Source organism: Macaca mulatta, chromosome 7, assembly GCF_049350105.2.
Source record: "Macaca mulatta isolate MMU2019108-1 chromosome 7, T2T-MMU8v2.0, whole genome shotgun sequence".
Classification (NCBI taxonomy): Eukaryota; Metazoa; Chordata; class Mammalia; order Primates; family Cercopithecidae; genus Macaca; species Macaca mulatta.
This window is the reverse complement of record NC_133412.1, coordinates 136,721,084-136,740,080: the sequence shown is the minus strand read 5'-3', so window position 1 is coordinate 136,740,080 and position 18,997 is coordinate 136,721,084. Positions and strand designations below refer to the sequence as shown.

Here is an 18,997-nt window from a genome sequence, read left to right as displayed (position 1 = left end):
TTTCTTGTGCGCATTACCCAATCAGAGAGGTCGAGGCGGGGTTCCAGTGGACCGCTCTAAGCCGCCGCGCAGCCTGCGTTTTCTCCGGTACAGGTTGAGGGCTGGCACCTGAGGTACATTTTGCTGGGCCAGGCTGGGCTGGGTCCCCGGGATGGGCAGCCCTCTCGACGAGCGGCGATGCCGTGGTTGAGTCTAGAAAGCTAAAGTCGCTGGACATCTATCGCAGGAGCTAGGAGGGACGTGGGAGGTCTGGTCGGAATGTGCACGTGTTGGAGGTCTCGCCTCGCAGTGGGAGTCACCGGGTCAAACCTGCTGGCCCTGGCCAAAGAACCTTCTGCGGGTGAGGCTGCTGTTGCCGTTGCGGTTCCCAGCACTTCCTCTGGGGCATTTTTCAGTAAAAGCCAAACGCCCTTGTTCATTTTCAGGGAAAGACGTGTTTCCTCCTGCTCTTCACTCTCCGCGGATACTCTCTCCACCACCTTCTGAGTTTAGTATAATCCTTTCGTAGGCCAGAAAGCAGATTTTCTCTTGGGAAGAGACGTCCCATAGTATGGGATTTGGTAGGATACCAGCAACTGGTTTATTATATTGTTTAAACCACATGGCTATCTAAAGAGGTAGGTACTGTGAGTGTTCTCATTTTCACGGGAAGAAGCAGTGTTAGACGTTACTCATTCTTGTGTTTTCTTTAGCTTGTCTCTGCCAAAATGCAGCCTTCAGCTTCCATGGATGTAAAATTAAAAGATGGTATAACTTGTAAAATGTTGCTCCTGTTTTTCTCTCTTTTCTTTTCTTTTTCGTGATGGAGTTTCACTCTGTCGCGCAGGCGGGAGTGCAGTGGGGCGATCTCGGCTCACTGCAACCTCCGCCTCCCGGGTTCAAGCGATTCTCCAGCCTCAGCATCCCGAGTAGCCGAGTTTATAGGCTTTTGGCACCACGACCGGCTAATTTTTGTGTTTTTAGTAGAGTCGGGGTTTCACCATTCTGGTCAGGCTCCTGACCTCAGGAGATTCACCCGCCTTTGTCTCCCAAAGTGCCGGGATTATAGGCGTGAGCCACCGTGCCCGGCCGTTTTCTTTAGTAATTTGAAATTACTTAAAAAGTCAATAAAAGCCTGGCCGAGTAAAACAATAGTGACTTTACTTTTTGAAATTGTTTAAAAAGTCACTAAAAGCTATGGCCGAGTAAAACAGTAGTAACTTGCAGTCAAGTACGGTTTAAGTGAGAAATCCTCTGAAACATTTATGGACCGCTTATCTTTTTGCTGAGTATTCAGGAAAGTATTCCCTGTAAATGCAGCTATGTTACGTATCTGGTTTGTATTCTTACCTTAGATTGCTGTAGCTATTGTAAAGCAAAAGTAAAATCAAGCCCATGTAAGTACTTTGTGGGTTCTTTTCTCTCACTTTGTATTATGATCCATGCAGGGTGTTTCTCCAGACGGGACTGCGGTGGCGCAGTCTTAGCTCACTGCAGCCTCGAACTTGTGGGCTCAAGTGATCCTCCTGCCTCAGCCTCCCAAGTGGCAGGGATTACACACGAGCCACTGTGCCAAACCCATGAAGTTTTTGAGTTGTGTTTTTGTACTGAAGTCATGACTACTTTTTCTGCGACTGACACTATGAACTACAAATACGACTGAAGATACTACTGCTTTTTTGCTTTTCCCCTATGTGTTTTAAAGAACTACATTTTCAGTGATTTCTGTGTATTTAAGATCTTTTCATTTACTCGGTAGAAAATACAGGAGAATTTTGATAAATCTGAACTGGAATGGTCTTTATGTTAATTCTGTTCAGTATTTTAGGGCAGATTATGTACAGATATTGCTAAACTGTCAGAAGGCTGTATTTAGTTCATATAGCTACTGTCACAAATTACAACAAATTTAGTGACTTCAAATGACACACATTTATTCTTTCTGCCTTTGTTTCTTTTTTTTTTCCCTTTGGTGAAAAGTACACAAGAAAGGGGAATGCAGATGTACTCAAGAGAGTCACCTCTTCCTTTTTTTTTTTTTTTTTTTGTAGAGATGAGGTCTCACTATGCTGCTTAGGCTGGTCTCAAACTCCTGGGCTCAAGCAGTCCTCCCACCTTGGCTTCCCAAAGTTCTGGCATTACTGGTATGAGCCACCATGCCCAGCCTCATTTATTCTCTTTTAGTTCTGGAGGTCAGAAGTATGAAATCAGGGCCGGGCGCGGTGGCTCAAGCCTGTAATCCCAGCACTTTGGGAGGCCGAGACGGGCGGATCACGAGGTCAGGAGATCGAGACCATCCTGGCTAACACGGTGAAACTCCGTCTCTACTAAAAAATACAAAAAACTAGCCGGGCGAAGTGGCGGGCGCCTGTGGTCCCAGCTACTCGGGAGGCTGAGGCAGGAGAATGGCGTGAATCCGGGAGGCGGAGCTTGCAGTGAGCTGAGATCCGGCCACCGCACTCCAGCCTGGGCGACAGAGCCAGACTCAGTCTCAAAAAAAAAAAAAAGAAGTATGAAATCAGTTTCACTGGGCTAAAGTCAAAGTGTTGCAGGCCCAATTCCTTCTGGAGGCTCTGAGAGGAAGATCCATTTCCTTACCTTTTTCAGCTTGTAGTGGCTGCCTGTCTTCCTTGGCTTGTGTCTCTTTTTCCACACAGCACATCACTCTATCATCATATCACTTTCTCATCTGTAGTCACATCTCCCTCTGCCTCTCTTATGAGGACACTTATATTAAGGACCCCCCAGATAATCAGGGATACTCTTTCCATCTCGATACTTTTGTAAAGCCCCTTTTTTCATATCATGAAACAGTCATAGGTTCCAGGAATTAAGACCTATGTATCTTTGAGGGCCAATGTTCAACCTACCACAGGAAGGTATAAAGAAGAGTAAAACATCCTATGCCGTAAAGTTTCATAGGGACTATAAGAGAAAAAGAAATTCACAGTAAATGGTTGCTGAGTTAGACATTTTTATTCCTGTGAAAATAACCTAAGTCACCATAGGTTGGAGCTTCTCCAACTTCCACTGGAATATCTTTAATAACAAAGGTAAATGAATATTCCTGTGATATTTGGAAACAAAGCCTAAATTAATGCTTTAGAAGAGTAAAATTTCTTTGAATTCTAATCTTATAATTTAAAATTGTGACTTCTGCATTCAGTTTTATATGTTCATAGTTGATGCGTTTTGAATTATATCAAAGCATTGCTGTTCTAGAGAAGAGACTGTTTATTCTGTAGTTTCATTACTATTTTACTTTTAAATTTATTTTTAGAGTTGGGGGTCTCACTGTGTTACCTATGCTGGACTCAAACTCCTGGGCTCCAGTGATGTTCCCACCTAAGCCCCCTGAGTAGTTGGGACTATGGGCATGCAACACAGTGCCCAGCTAATGTAGCTTCTTGTAATTTTCCTTTTTGGAGGGGGCAGTGACTTTTTTAAAAAAATTATTTTTTGGCCAAGCACAGTGGCTCACGCTTGTAATCCCAGCACTTCGGGAGGCCGAGGCAGGTGGATCACCTGAGGTCAGGAGTTTGAGACCAGCCTGGCTAACATGGCGAAACCCTGTCTCTACTTAAAATACAAAAGTTAGCCGGGGATGATGGTGCGTGCCTGTAGTCCTAGCTACTAGGGGGGCTGAAGCAGGAGGATCACTTGAACCTGGGAGGTGGAGGTTGCAGTGAGCCGAGATCGTGCCACTGCACTCCAGCCTGGGCAACAGAGGGAGACTGTTTAAAAAAAAAAAAAATTATTTTTCCATAAGTTATTGGGGTACAGGTGGTATTTGGTTATATGAGTAAGTTCTTTAGTGATGATTTGTGAGATTTTGGTGTACATATCACCTGAGCAGTATACACTGCACCATATTTGTAGTCTTTTAATCCCTTGACCCCCCACCCCCGGCCAAGTCCTCAAAGTCCATTGTATCATTCTTACGCCTTTGTGTCCTCATAGCTTAGCTCCCACATATCAGTGAGAACATATAATGTTTGGTTTTCTATTCCTGAGTTACTTCACTTAGAATAATAGTCTCCAATCTCATCCAGGTCATGGCAAATGCTATTAATTCATGCCTTTTTATGGCTGTGTAGTATTCCATTATATATACACACACACACACCCCACAGTGTCTTTATCCACTTGTTGATTGATGGGCATTTGGGTTGGTTCCATGATTTTGCAGTTGTGAATTGTGCTGCTATAAACATGCGTGTGCAAGTATCTTTTTCAAATAATGACTTTTTTCCTCTGGGTAGATACCCAGTAGTGGGATTGCTGGATCAAATGTTAGTTCTACTTCTTAATTCTTTAAGGAATCTCCATACTGTTTTCCATAGTGGTTGTACTAGTTTGCATTCCCACCAGTAATGCAGAAGTGTTCCCTGTTTACTGTATCCATGCCAGCATCTACTGTTTTTTGATTCTTCAATTATGGCCATTCTTGCAGGAGTGTGGTGGTATCACTTTGTGGTGTCGATTTGCATTTCCCTGATGATTAGTGATGCTGAGCATTTTTTTCATAGGTTTGTTGGCCATTTGTGTATCTTCTTTTGAGAATTGTCTCTTCATGTCCTTAGCCTACCCACATTGTGATGGGCTTGGTTTTTTCTTACTGATTTGAGTTTGTTGTAGATGCTGGATTAGTCCTTTGTCAGATGTATAGATTGTGAAGATTTTCTCCCACTCTGTGGGTTGTCTGTTGACTCTGCTCACTGTTCCTTTTGCTGTGCAAAGTCTCTTTAGTTTAATTAGGTCCCAGGCAGGTATTTATCTTTGTTTTTATTGCATTTGCTTTTGGGTTCTTGGTCATGAAATCCTTGCCTAAGCCAATGTCTAGAAGGGTTTTTCCAATGTTATCTTCTAGAATTTTTAGTTTCAGGTCTTAGGTTTAAGTCCTTAATCTATCTTGAGTTTATTTTTGTATAAGGTGAGAGATGAGGATCCAGTTTTAATTTTTCCTACATGTCACTAGCCAATTATCCCAGCACCATTTGTTGAAAAGGGTGTCCTTTCCCTACTTTATGTTTTTGTTTGCTTTGTCAAAGATCAGTTGGCTGTCAGTATTTGGGTTTGTTTCTGGGTTCTCTGTTCTCTTCCATTGGTCTGTGTGCCTATTTTTATACCAGTGCCATGCTGTTTTGGTGACTGTGGCCTTATAGTATAGTTTGAAATCAGTTAGTGTGATGCCTCTAGATTTGTTCTTTTTGCTTAGTCATGCTTTGGCTTTGCAGGCTCCTTTTTGGTTCCATATGAATTTTAGGATTGTTTTTTCTAGTTCTGTGAAGAATGATGGTGGTACTTTGATGGGGATTGCGTTGAATTTATACATTGCTTTTGACAGCATGGTCTTTTTCACAATACTAATTCCACCCGTCCATGAACATGGGATGTGTTTCCATTTGTTTGTGTCGTCTATGATTTCTTTCAGCAGTGTTTTGTAGTTTTCCTTGTAGAGGTCTTTCAACTCCTTTGTTAAGTATATTCTTTTTTTTCTTCTTCATTCTTTTTTGAGATGGAACCTTGCTCTGTTGCCCAGGCTAAAGTGCAGTGGCACGATCTCGACTCACTGCAACCTCCACCTCCCGGGTTTGAGCAGTTCTCCTGCATGAGCCTCCCAAGTAGCTGGGCCTACAGGCGTGCACCACCATGCTTGGCTGATTTTTTGTATTTTTGATAGAGATGGGGTTTCACTATGTTGACCAGGCTGGTCTCGAACTCCTGACCTCAAGTAATCCACGTGCCCTGGCCTCCCAAAGTGCTGGGATTACAGGCTTGAGCCACAGCCCAGCCTGTTAGGTGTATTTCTAAGTTTTTTGTTTTTGGGTTTTTTACAGCTATTGTGAAAGGGGTGGAGTTCTTGATTTGATTCTCTGCTTGGTTGCTATTGACTGTATAGAAGAGCTACTGATTTGTGTACATTAATCTTGTATCCAGAAGTTTTGCTGAATTCTTTTATCAGTTCTGGGAGCTTTCTGGAGGAGTCCTTAGAGTTTTCAAGGTAATTGACCATGTCTTCAGCAAACAGTGACCGTTTGACTTCTCCTTTACTGATTTGGATGCCCTTTATTTCTTTCTGTTGTCTGATTGCTCTGGCTAGGACTTCCAGTGCTATGTTGAGGTGGAGTGGTGAGAGTGGGCATCCTTGTCTTGTTCCAGTTCTCAGAGGGAATGCTTTCAACTTTTCCCCATTCAGTATTATGTTGGCTGTGGTTTGTCATAGATGGTTTTTATTACATTAAGGTATGTCCCTTATATGCTGATTTTGCTGACAGTTTTAGTCATAAAATGATGCTGGATTTTGTCAAATGCTTTTTCTGCATCTATTGAGATGATCATGTGATTTTTGTTGTTAATTCTGTTTATGTGATGTATCACATTTATTGACTTGTGTATGTTAAACCATCCCTGCATCCCTGGTATGAAACCCACTTGATCATGGAGGATTATCTTCTTGATATGTTGTTGGATTCAGTTAGCTAGTATTTTGTTAAGGATCTTAGCATCTATGTTCATCAAGGGTATTGGTCTGTAGTTTTGTTTTTTGGTTATGTCCTTTCCTGGTTTTGGTATACTGGCTTCATAGAATAAATTAGGGAGAGTTCCTTCGTTATCTTGTAGAATAGTGTCAAAAGGATTGGTACCAATTCTTTGAATGTCTGGTAGAATTCTGCTGTGAATCCATCTGGTCCTGAACTTTTTTTTTTTTTTTTTTTTTTTTTTTGAGACGGAGTCTTGCTCTGTATCCAGGCTGGAATCTTGGCTCACTGCAACCGCTGCCTCCTGGGTTCAAGCATTCTCCTGCCTCAGCCTCCCAAGTAGCTGGGACAACAAGTGTGCACTACCATGTCCAGCTGATTTTTTTTTTATTTTTAAATTTTATTTATTTATTTTTTTTTTGAGATGGAGTTTCGCTTTTGTTGCCTAGGCTGCAGTGCAATGGTGTGATCTTGGCTAACTGCAACCTCCGCCTCCTGGGTTCAAGCAATTCTCCTGCCTCAGCCTTCCCGAGTAGCTAGGATTATAGGCATGCGCGACCATGCCTGGCTAATTTTGTATTTTTAGTAGAGACGGGGTTTCATCATGCTGGCCAGGCTGGTCTGGAACTCCTGATCTTAGGCAATCTGCCTCCCTTAGCCTCTGAAAGTATTGGGATTACAGGCGTGAGCCACAACACCTGGCCTTGTTTTTTCTTTAAGCTATATATTTCCTTGATTATTTCTCCCTTCACTTCTTTTTTTTTTTTTTTTCTTTTTGAGAGGGAATCTCGCTCTGTCACCTAGGCTGGATTGCAGTGGCATGATCTCGGCTCTCTGCAACCTCTGCCTCCTGGTTCAAGCAGTTCTCCCTGCCTCATCCCCCTGAGTAGCTGGGATTACAGGCACCCACCACAAGGCCCAGCTAATTTTTGTATTTTTAGTAGAGACAGGATTTCACTGTGTTGGTCAGGCTGGTAACGAGCTCCTGATGTCAGGTGATCCACCCGCCTTGGACTCCCAAAGTGCTGGGATTACAGGTGTGAGCCACTGCCCCTGGCCAGTTTTTGTGTTTTTAGCAGAGACAAGGTTTTGCCATGTTGGCCAAGCTGGTCTCAAACTCCTGGATTGAAGTGATACACCTGCCTCGGCTTCACAAAGTGTTGGGTTTTTAGGTGTGAGTCACTGTGTCCAGCCTGAAATTTAAGTAATTATTAATATGTTAAACATCTTTCTATTTGGAGATTGGAATTATGTCCTTATGATTTTTTACAGTTCTCATAATTTTAATTTTTGGACCTCCTGCTAGATGGCAGTGGTAATCAATGCCAAGGGCCGGGAAGGCAACCTTTAAAACAATTTGATATCTTAAGTCTAATTCTTAAGTTTAGTAAGTTATAGCTGATTTTCAGTTCTTTTTATCCTTCATAATCTGATCTGTAAAGCACATGTGAACTTTTTATCCTCTTAATGTCCATTTTTTTCTGGATAGTTCAATAATTAAGCCTTTTGTTTGTTATTTCTCTGAGATCAGGGTCTTTTACTGTGTTCAGTAGAGAGGAAATGAGTTTAGAACTTAGTAGGTTCTGATCTTCCCAGATTATAACACCAAAGTGGTTAAAAGAACTAGTTCTGCTGTATCTTTACATGAGTATTATACAGGCTGTAAATATTTACGTTTAGGGATTTGTTTTGATTTCTTTTTCAATGTAGGCCTTTTGAATGGTCTCTTCATTTGGAAAATTAAATAGTGAATCAGCCTCAAAATGCAAAACAGAGTCTGTAGCTGTCAATAAATATTTAAAATATTGCTTTATTGTCTTGAGAGATATGTTTACATGATTATAAACTATCCATTGTCAGAAAAAGCCTCATTCAGGCTTAATCTTATTTCATTTACCAATTAACAGTGGAAATTTAAAAAATCATTAATATGTTGAAGTGTCTTTCTGCTTGATGAATTAGGGTAGCATTTTTAGGGGAACATTTGTATTGTGAATTCACCTTGGAAGCATCTAGTCTATACACGTACATAAATATATATATACTTACACACATATTTATATATAAAAGGGGTAGAAATCCGGTCAAATACTAGTTTATTCTGCAGGTTATCATTTGACAATACATATTGCATTTCTTTGACATTCTCTATACTCCCACCTAGTGGTATTTGAGTGCTGCTTTTGCACCAGGTACCACTCTGAGCACTTAACGTGGTAATTAATTTATGAAACCCTATGGCCTTGATATTGCTATCTCCTGTTTAAACTATAGGAAACTGAAACATATAGCTTGTAAAGCCAGGATTTGCGCTCTGGCAGTCAGACTCTACACCCATTCTCAGCTATCATGCAATACCTGTCTCAGCTTCCTTATCTAAAACATTGTAATAAGAGGACTATCTTTTAGGGTTTTGGGGAGGGTTCAGTGAAGCAATTCATGTGAAGAGGCTGACATAGTAACCTAGAATGGTAATGATCAGTTAGTTAGCTGTCATTTGGCTACTTTTCTGGTTTTCTTCCCATTCTTCTTTCATTTTTCTCTATTATAGGATGCTTGGCCTGCTGCTTGTTATCATTCGGTATAATTCATCTGTAGCAGGCACATCCAGTTTCCTAGTTTGGTATTTTTGTTTGTTTGTTTTGTTTTTTGTTTGTTTTGAGACGGAGTCTTGCTCTATCATCCAGGCTGGAGTGCAGTGGTGTGATCACGGCTCACTGCAATCTCTGCCTCCCAGGTTCAACTGATTCTCGTGCCTTAGCCTCCCTGGTAGCTGAGAGTACAGGTTTGTGCCACCACACCCGGCTAATTTTTGTATTTTTTAAAGTAGAGACAGGTTTCACCATGTTGGCCAGCCTAGTCTTGAACTCCTGGCCTCAGGTGATCCACCCACCTCGGCCTCCCAAGGTGCTGGGATAACGGGCATGAGCCCCCACGCCTGGCCTACTTTCCTAGTTTTTAATTGCTGATACTTCCCATAGTCTGATAACAGAATCCCATACTTTCCCTCTGAGTTATAGACTGATATATACAAATGTTTGCTGCACATTTGCCCTTGGCCATCCCCAGAAGTCCCTCAAGCTTATATGAGTAAAACTAAGGCATTTCTTTATTTTTTCCCCCATTTTCTTATTTTGGTTTTTTTTTTTTTTTTTTTTTTTTGAGTCATAGTCTCGCTCTATCGCCCAGGCTGGAGTGCAGTGGTGCCATCTTGGCTCACTACAACCTTCACCTCCCAGGTTCAAGCAATTCTCCTGTCTTAGCCTCCCAAGTAGCTGGGATTACAGGCATGTCCCAGCACACCCGCCTAATTTTTCTATTTTTAGTAGAGATGGGTTTTCGCCATGTTGGCCAGGTTGGTCTCAAACTCCTGGCCTCAGGTGATCTGCCTGCCTAGGCCTCCCAAAGTGCTGGGATTACAGGCATGAGTCACCGCACCTGGCCTGGATTCACTTTCTGACTCAGCTCCGCTTGGTCATCTAATGCAAGAATCAGACTGGATTCCTTCTCCACCTGCTCCTCCCCGGTGCCTGCAAATCGAGTCAGTGCCAGGCTTCACTAATGTTAACTTCCTGAATATTTCTCTGGCCAGGTGTGGTGGCTCACATTTGTAATCCCAGGTATGAGAGGCTGGGAGGTTGAGGCAGGAGAATCACTTGAACTCAGGAGTTCAGGAACAGCCTGAGCAACATAGCAAGACTTCATCTGTACTAAAAATTTTTTTTTTTAAAGCTTTTTTTTTTAATTGGCCAGGCATGGTTGTGTGCACCTGTATTTTCAGCTATTTGGAAGGCTGAGGTGGCACAATCGCTTGAGCCTGGGAGGTTGAGGCTGCAGTGAGTGGCAGTTGCACCACTACACTCCAGCCGGGGCCACAGAGTAAGACTCTGTGCAAATAAATACATAAATTGTCAAACTATAATATAGTATTGATAGTGAATAGAAGCAAAAAAAAGAAAAGAAAAATGTTTCTCAAATTTACCTTTTTTTCCCATTCCTACTGTTGGGAACTCCATTATCTCTTTTAGTTTGATTTTTAGTTGACACATAATGTACATATTTCTGGGGTATAGTGTGATGTTTTGATATACATATACTTTGTGTAATGATCAAATCAAGTTAATTAGTGTATCCATCATCTCACATGTTGATCACTTTGTGGTGAGAACATGCAACAGTCCTCTCCTATCTGTTTTGAAATAGACCGTACAGGCTGGGCCCAGTGGTTCCCACCTATAATCCCAGCACTTTGGGAGGCTAAGGCCAGAGGATTTTTAAGACCAGCTCTGGCAGCATAGTGAGACCTGTGCCTACAAAAAAAAAATATTAAAAAATTAGCTGAGGCATGGTGGCATGCACCTCTTGTCTGGACTTTTTAATGACCTTTATGGTCTCCCAACCTTCAGCCTTACCTCTCCCTATTTAAATCCATCTTCTACATTGTAAATGTGAGCAATTGAGTATGTGACTCTGGGTTGGGTGCAGTGGCTCACGCCTGTAATCCCAGCACTTTGGGAGGCCGAGGCGGGTGGACCACCTGATGTCAGGAGTTTGAAACCAGCCTGGCCAACATGGCGAAACCCTGTCTCTACTAAAAATACAAAAATTAGCTGGGCTTGGTGGCATATGCCTATAGTCCCAGCTACTTGGGAGGTTGAGGCAGGAAAATCGCTTGAACCTGGGCAGTTACAGTGAGCCAAGATCACGCCATTGCACTCCAGCCCGGGTGACAAAGTGAGACTCCATCGCAAGAAAAAAAAAATGTGTATATGACTCTGAGTATGTAATATTTTTGCTACCGACCCCTTCCAGTTCATTTATTTATTCAAATAGTTTAACATAGCTGCCCTAGGTTAAAATAAGATACTGCTTTAGTCATTCCCTATAACCCATTGAATGTTCTAACTCCTTTCTTACTGAATTGGTTCTGTGAGAAGAAATAAAAAAAGAAAGCTTGACGTTTTAGTTGGGTAGACAAGATAGAAAACTCTTAAGATCTGCCCTGCTGCTTTCTTCAACATCATCTCCTTTCCCATCCAGCATTGTGATCAGCAATACCAAACTTTCTCTTTTTCCCTTGCTTCCACTACTTTTCAGGCCTGTCCTTCCTCATATTCAGCATATTCAGATGTTCAGTGACCAGATCATTTTGACAAAGCCACAGAGCTCATGAGTAACAGACATTGTGGATTGTGGAAGATCCTGAATGCCAAGCCAAGAAAGTAAACTCTTCCTGAGGGAGAAAGGAAGAACCACTGATTGTCAGACTTTGCTATCATTCACGGAAATTGGGAGCATGGGTTGAAGAGAGAAGCTAATGAAGTAAATTTTGGATAATCTGAATTTTAAGTTCTGGCAGCACATGTAGCAGGCATTTAACAATACTAGAGCTTCAGAAAGAGATTAAAGACATGAAATTTGTAGATAAAGATCTGGAAGTAATTACTAAAGGCTTTTGATCCGGTATATGCAAAATTAACATTTCAAAATGGAAAGATACAAATGTTCCTGAATCCACTAACACTTTGAGGGCAGAATCAAGTTCTAGTTATCACTGTCTCTCTAGCACCTAGAAGAGTGCCTAACACTAGTGTTTAATTATTAAACATTCTGCTAAGCTTGGGTTGCAGTGGGATTCAAGGAGAAGGGAACCCAAGAAAGTGATAAAGGGAAGAACATTTAGGACATCACCAGGGATGGAGAGGCAGTATTTGAAACTTTGACTAGTAAGAGTTTGTGTAAAGTCCTTACTACAGGCAGACATCCTTTTTTTTTTTTTTTTTTTTTTGAGACAGGGTCTCACACTGTCACCTAGGCCAGAGTGTAGGCGCCATCTTGGCTCGCTGCAGCCTCAGCCTCCCAGGCTTAAGCAATCCTCCCACCTTAGCCTCCCAAGTTGCTGGGACTACAGGCATGCACCTCACCATGCCTGGCTAATTTTTTGTGTTTTTGGTAGAGATAGGGTTTTACCATGTTGCCCAGGCTGGTCTCAAACTCCTAGGCTGAGGCAGTCCTCCTACCTCTGCCTCCCAAAGTGCTGGGATTACAGACATGAGCCACCGCACCCGGCCAGTGGCCTGCCTTTTATTATTATTTTTTTCTTAAGGTTGACATCAAATTGCTAGGATCACAGCTACTTCTCCAGAGATTTGCATTGCTCACTTTTTAAATTAGGGTGTCTCCCCAGATGTTACATCTCTAGGGTCTGTCCTAGCCATCTTATCTAAAAGATCTTGACCTCATCTTCTCTCTTCTCATCATGTTACATACCTTAAACTCTCGTTTATTTTTCATCATAGAGCTTGCCATTCTTCTTGTTATATATTTATTTCTTTATAGCTGAGTTGAATGATGAATGTTGCAGCCTCAGAATAACAGTCAACTCAGTAAAACTGTTGGAACAAAATTATAGCATTTCTTTGGTCAGCAAAAATTCTCTTCAGATATTTTATGAGTAAAGTTATAAATTCTAAAAAAGAAACTAAGTTTTTAAACTATTTTAGGGCTGGGCGCGGTGGCTCAAGCCTGTAATCCCAGCACTTTGGGAGGCCGAGGCGGGTGGATCACGAGGTCAGGAGATCGAGACTATCCTGGCTAACATGGTGAAACCCCGTCTCTACTAAAAATACAAAAAACTAGCCGGGCGTGGTGGCGGGCGCCTGTAGTCTCAGCTACTTGGGAGGCTGAGGTGGGAGAATGGCGTGAACCCAGGAGGCGGAGCTTGCAGTGAACCGAGATCACGCCACTGCACTCCAGCCTGGGAGACACAGCGAGACTCCGTCTCAAAAAAAAAAAAAAAAACTATTTTAGATTTTTTTTTTTTTTTGAGACTAGATTTTGCTCTGTTGCCTGGACTGGAGTGATCATGGCTCACCTGATTGATCGCATAGCCTCAACTTCCCAGGCTTAAGCAATCCTTCCTCCTCAGCTCCCAAGTAGCTGAGATGACAGGTGCACACCAGCACGTCTGGCTGATTTTTAAACTTTTTGTAGAGAATGGGATCTCACTATGTTGCCTGGACTGGTCTCAAACTCCTGGGCTCTAGGGATCCTCCCATCTGAGTCTCCCAAGGTGCTGGGCTTACAGGCATGAGCCACTGTACTCAGCCTGTTAGAGAAATTTAATCAAAAAAGTTATTAAAATTTCCAGTCAAGTATTGAAATAACTTTCTCTACTCGACCTCCTGGGCTCAAGTGATCCTCCTACCTCACCTTTCTGGTAGCTGGGACTGCAGGCATGTGCCACCATACCCAGCTGAATTTTTTTTTTTTCATACAGTGGAATTTAATTCAGTGATACTCAGTTATAAGAAGAAATGAGCTTTTAAGACACTAAAAGACGTAGAGGAACTCTGTGTTTATATCTTTGTGAAGGAAACCAGAAAAGGCCACTCGCCTTATGATTCTAACTATTTGACATTCTGGAAAAGGCAAAACTAAAGAGACAGTAAAAAGATCAATGGCTGATAAAGGTTCAGGGTGAGCAGAGGGATGAATGGGCAGAACACAGGATTTTTAGGGTGGCGAAAATTTTATAATGGTGTATTCCTTACATGTATTTGTCAAAACCCATAGAACTGTACAAAACGAAAAGTGAACCCTAAGGTAAACAATGGACTTTAATTTTTTTATAAAAGCTACTTAATGTTGTTTTATGTGGCAGTACTCTAATTCGACCACTTCCCAATTAATGGAGATTCAGGGTGTTAGGCTTTTTTTTGTTATTACGATTCTATAATAAATATCCTTCCTTACATACACATATATTTAATTTTGGGTAGATGCTTATGGGAGATTGTTGGATTCAAGGAGACACATATTTCTAGTTTTATTATATAGTACCAGAATACTTGTCAAAAACTTTTAACAGAGGGAGAGAAAGAGTGTGTGTGTGTGTGTGTGTGTGTGCATGTGTGTGTGTTAGAGACAAAGTCTCATTCTGTCACCTAAGCTGGAGTGCATTGACACAGTCATAGCTCACTGCAGCCTGGAACTCCTAGCCTCTAGTGATCTTCTAACCTCAGCTTCCTGAGTGGCTGGGCCTACAGGTGTACGCCATCACACCCAGCTAATTTTTGTATTTTTTGTAATGACGGGATCTCTTTGTGATTCCCCAGGCTGGTCTCAGACTCCTGGTCTCAAAGCGATCCTCCTGCCTTGGCCTCCCAAAGTTCTGGGATTACAGGTGTGAGCCACCGTGCCCAGCCTAGAATGTTTACAAATGCCCATTTCCCCATACCCCATCAGCATTGATGTTATCAATGTTTTTAATTTTTGCCAACCTGATAGGTGAAAATGGCATCTTATTTCCTCAACTGTTAGTAATATTGAACTTTTTTTTTTTCTTTTTTTTTTGAGACAGTCTCACTCTGTACCCCAGACTGGAATGTAGTGGTGTGATCTTGTCTCTGCAATCTCCGCCTCCCGGGCTCAAGCCATTCTCATGCCTCAGCCTCCCAAGCAGCTGGGATTACAGGTGTGCACCACCACGCCCAGCTCATTTTTGTATTTTTAGTAGAGATGGGATTTTGCCGTGTTGGCCAGGCTGGTCTCAAACTCTTGAGCTCATGTGATCGTGTTCTGCCCACCTTGGCCTCCCAAAGTGCTGGGATCACGGGCATTAGCCACCACGCCTGGCCGAGATTGAACATCTCTTTTCGTTTCTTGTTCATTTGAATTTTCCCTTTTATGACTTACTGCTTCTTTTAGCTATTATTTTATGTTCAGATAAATTCCTTGCATAGTAAAGGTATTAACCCTTAATTGTGTGTTATGAAAATTTTCTTCCAATTTCAGTTTTCTTTTAACTATATTTTCAATATATTTTACCTTATTTTAGTTATGTTTTTGTCTAATCAGATCTCTCACTTTTTGCCTTCATGGCATCTGGGTTCCAGTTTTGCTTTAAAAGTCCTCTTTGGCTAGGTGCGGTGGCTCACGCCTGTAATCCCAGCACTGTGGGAGGCTGAGGTGGATGGATCATGAGGTCAGGAGATCAAGACCATCCTGGCCAACATGGTGAAACCCCATCTCTACTGAAAATACAAAAATTAGCTGGCTGTGGCAGCACATGCTTGTAATCTCAGCTACTCGGGAGGCTGAGGCAGGAGGATCGCTTGAACCCAGGAGGCAGAGGTTGCGGTGAGCTGAGATCGCGCTGCTGCTCTCCAGCCTGGTGACAGAGCTAGACTCTGTCTCAAAAAAAAAAAAAAGAAAAAGTACTCTTCTACTCCAAAATTGTATGTTTTGCTTCTTTGTGTTTAAAATGTGATTTTCCACATTTTCTACAATGATCAGTTAAAATAGCACTAATTATTTTTTTTTGTACTTATTTATTAAAATATAACTACTGTAAGGTCTACAAGTCTGGGGTAGAGCTCGGTGAACTTTTACAAACTGAAGATATCTGTGCCAACGACACTCAAATTGGTACCAGCACCCAAGAAGCCTCTTGAGGCGGGGCGCGGTGGCTCACACCTGTGATCCGAGCACTTTGGGAGGCCAAGGTGGGTGGATCACCTGAGGTCAGGAGTTCGAGACAGCCTGGCCAATGTGGTGAAACCCTTTCTCTACTAAAAATACAAAAATTAGCTGAGCATGGCGGTGGGCGCCTGTGATCCCAGCTACTCAGGAGGCTGAGGCAGGAGAATTGCTTGAACCAAGGCGGGGCACGGAGGTTGCAGTGAGCCATCGTGCCACTGCACTTTCAGCCTGGGCGACAGAGTTGAGATTCTGTCTCAAAAAAAAAAAAAAAAGAAACCTCTTGGATGACCCTTCCCAGTCTTTCCCACTACAGATAACCACCATTCTAATTTCTATCATCATATATTAGTTTTGACTATGATTTTTATGTTTTGTTTGCCTTTGGGCATGGGAGATCAGGTTTGTTGAAGTATAATTTACATTCAATAAAATTTACCTTTTTAAACTTTGTAAGTATGTAGTTTGATGAGTTGACACGTGTGTGTACCTACACAGTTGTGTAACCAGCACCCTGATTAAGATATAGAATATTTTCATCACGCAGAAAGTTTCCTTGTGCCCCTTAATCATCAATGCCCTCCCAACAACCTCAGCCCCTAACAACCAGTTCCTATCATTTTGCTTTTTCCAGAATGTTATTTAAATGGAATCATACAATATATACTCTTTTAAGTTGCATGTATCTCTGGTTCCTTTTTTATTGCAGAGTCAGAGTCCATTATATGTATATGCCACAGTTTGTTTTTCCATTCAGTAGATGACAGTTATTTCTGGGGGAGGGAGGGTCTTTGTTGTTTATTTTTTCTGTGCTTAAGCTTACCCATATTTCTGGGTTTTTTTCTAGGTATTTGTGACAAATAAAATGGTGATGAACACGTGTACAGGTGTTTGTATGGACATAAGTTGTCATTTCTCTTGAGTAAATACCTAAAAGTGGGATTGCTGGGTAAGTATGTATTTAACTTTTAAACAAACTGCCAAACCACTTTCCAAAGTGGCTATAACATTTTACCATCAGTGTATGAAAGTTCCTGTTACTTTTGCATTTTTGCCAGAACTTGGTATTGTTAGTTCTTTTTAATTGTAGGCATTTTAGCAAATGTGTAATAATAGGTAATTATTAATATAATTTGCATATCTCTGATGACTAATATTATTGAGCTTCTCGTTCTTATTCGTCATTCATTTATTTTCTTTGGTGAAGTATCTCTTCAAATATTTTCCCATGTTTTAATTGAATTATTTGTCTTATAATTTGGTTGCAAGAATTCTTTTTTTTTTTTTTTTTTTTGAGACAGAGTCTCACGCTGTTGCCCAGGCTGGAGTGCAGTGGTGCGATCTCGGCTCACTGCAAGCTCCGCCTCCTGGGTTCACGCCATTCTCCTGCCTCAGCCTCCTGAGTAGCTAGGACTACAGGCGCCCGCCACCGCGCCTGGCTAATTTTTTGTATTTTTAGTAGAGACGGGGTTTCACTGTGGTCTCGATCTCCTGACCTTGTGATTCGCCCGCCTCGGCCTCCCAAAGTGCTGGGATTACAGGCTTGAGCCACCGCGCCCGGCCAAGAATTCTTTATGTATTGTGGATATAGCAACTTTATCAGATTGTGATTTGCAAATATGGTCTCCCAGTCTGTAGTTGGCATTTTCTTTTTTTTAATTTTCTGTTTTTTTTTTTTTTAATATTTATTTTTGTTTGTTTTGTTGTGGGCTTTTTTGTTTTGTTTTGTTTTTTTGAGACAGGGTCTCACTCGGTGACCCAGGCTGAAGTGGCAGTGACGCAATCTTGGCTCACTACAAGCTCCACCTCCTGGGCTAAAGTGATCTCTCCATCTCAGCCTCCTGAGTAACTGGGACTATTGGCATGTGCCGCCACGCCTGGCTAATTTTTGTATTTTTGATGGAGATGGGGTTTTGCCATGTCACCCAGGCTGGTCTTGAACTCCTGGACTCAAGCCATCCACCCCCCTGGGCCTCCCAAAGTGCTGGGATTGTAGGCATGAGCCACTGTGCTGGGCCTGTAGTTTGCATTTTCTTGACTGTTCAAAGCAGGTTTTACATTTTAATTAAGTCAAACTTTTCTTTTGTGGTTTGTACTTTTTGTATTTTAAGAGATCTTTGCCTAACCAAAGGTCATAGATTCCCTTTTTTCTCTTAAAAGTTTTGTAGTTCTTGCTTTTACATTTAGGTCTATGATCCATTTTGAGTTAATATGCTCTGTTCTGACTTCTCATTTGTCTCATATTAGTAAACCATTGCAGCTTTCTCTTTATTAATGTTTGCATGGTATATCTTTTTTCTATCCATTTCCTTTTAACCTATCTATGGCTTTATATTTAAAATGGGTTTCTTTTAGATAGCATGTAGTTGGGTCTTGCTTCTGTCTCTCCACCACTCGCATCCTGACTATCTCTGTCTTTTAAATAAGGTGTCATATTATTTATATTTAACGTAATTGTTGGTATGGTTGGATTTTTTTTTCTTTTCCCCCGAGACGGAGTCTCACTCTGTCTCCCAGGCTGGAGTGCAGTGGTGTGAGCTTGGCTAACTGCAACCTCTGCCTCCCGGGTTCAAGAGATTCTTCTGCCCCAACCTCCCGAGTAGCTGAGATTACAGGCACATGGCACCACACTTGGCTAATTTTTGTAATTTTAGTGGAGACAGGGTTTCACCATGTTGACCAGTCTAATCTCAGACTCCTGATCTCAAGTGATCCACCCACCTCACCCTCCCAAAGTGCTGGGATTACAGGCGTGAGCCACTGTGCCCGGCCAGGTGTAGTTGGATTTAAATCTACCTTCTTACTAGTTGTTTTTGTATTTTCTGTTTTTCTCATCAGTTCTTTATTTCTTTTTTCATCTTTTTGATTGGGTGGATTTTCTCTATGATTGGTTTTGGCTTGTGAATTTACTGTTTAGTTTTTTTGTGTTTGTTTGAAGTGGTTGGTCTAGGGTTTACTATATGCTTTTTTTTTTTTTTTTTTTTTTTGAGACCTGGTTTTTCTCTGTCACCCGGACTGGAGTGCAGTAGTGCGATCTGGGTTCACTGCCACCTCTG

The 18,997-nt window shown here is 41.8% G+C and overlaps 1 protein-coding gene and 1 long non-coding RNA gene across 26 annotated transcripts in view; one reads left to right on the top strand and one right to left on the bottom strand.

Annotated features, from left to right (window-relative positions):
* The first annotated feature begins 40 nt into the window (after positions 1-40).
* The window catches only part of WDR89 (WD repeat domain 89), a 99,437-nt gene continuing 80,480 nt past the window's right edge, over positions 41-18,997 (top strand). For 5 of the 25 annotated variants that reach the window (XR_013396311.1, XR_013396310.1, XM_015143866.3 and 2 more), the window contains exons 1-2: positions 41-617; positions 16,789-16,890. The gene's annotated coding sequence lies outside the window, so the exon portion shown is untranslated. Of the gene's footprint in view, positions 618-11,558; positions 11,784-15,817; positions 15,968-16,788; positions 16,891-18,997 lie in introns of all 25 variants that reach the window. The other 20 variants (XR_013396312.1, XM_077941125.1, XM_028851600.2 and 17 more) reach the window with 12 other exon arrangements.
* On the bottom strand, positions 90-15,687 carry LOC144330280 (uncharacterized). The gene is made up of 2 exons (XR_013396313.1): positions 15,401-15,687; positions 90-1,019 (listed from the first exon to the last, which is right to left on the bottom strand). It is a non-coding gene; the product is annotated as an uncharacterized LOC144330280 (long non-coding RNA).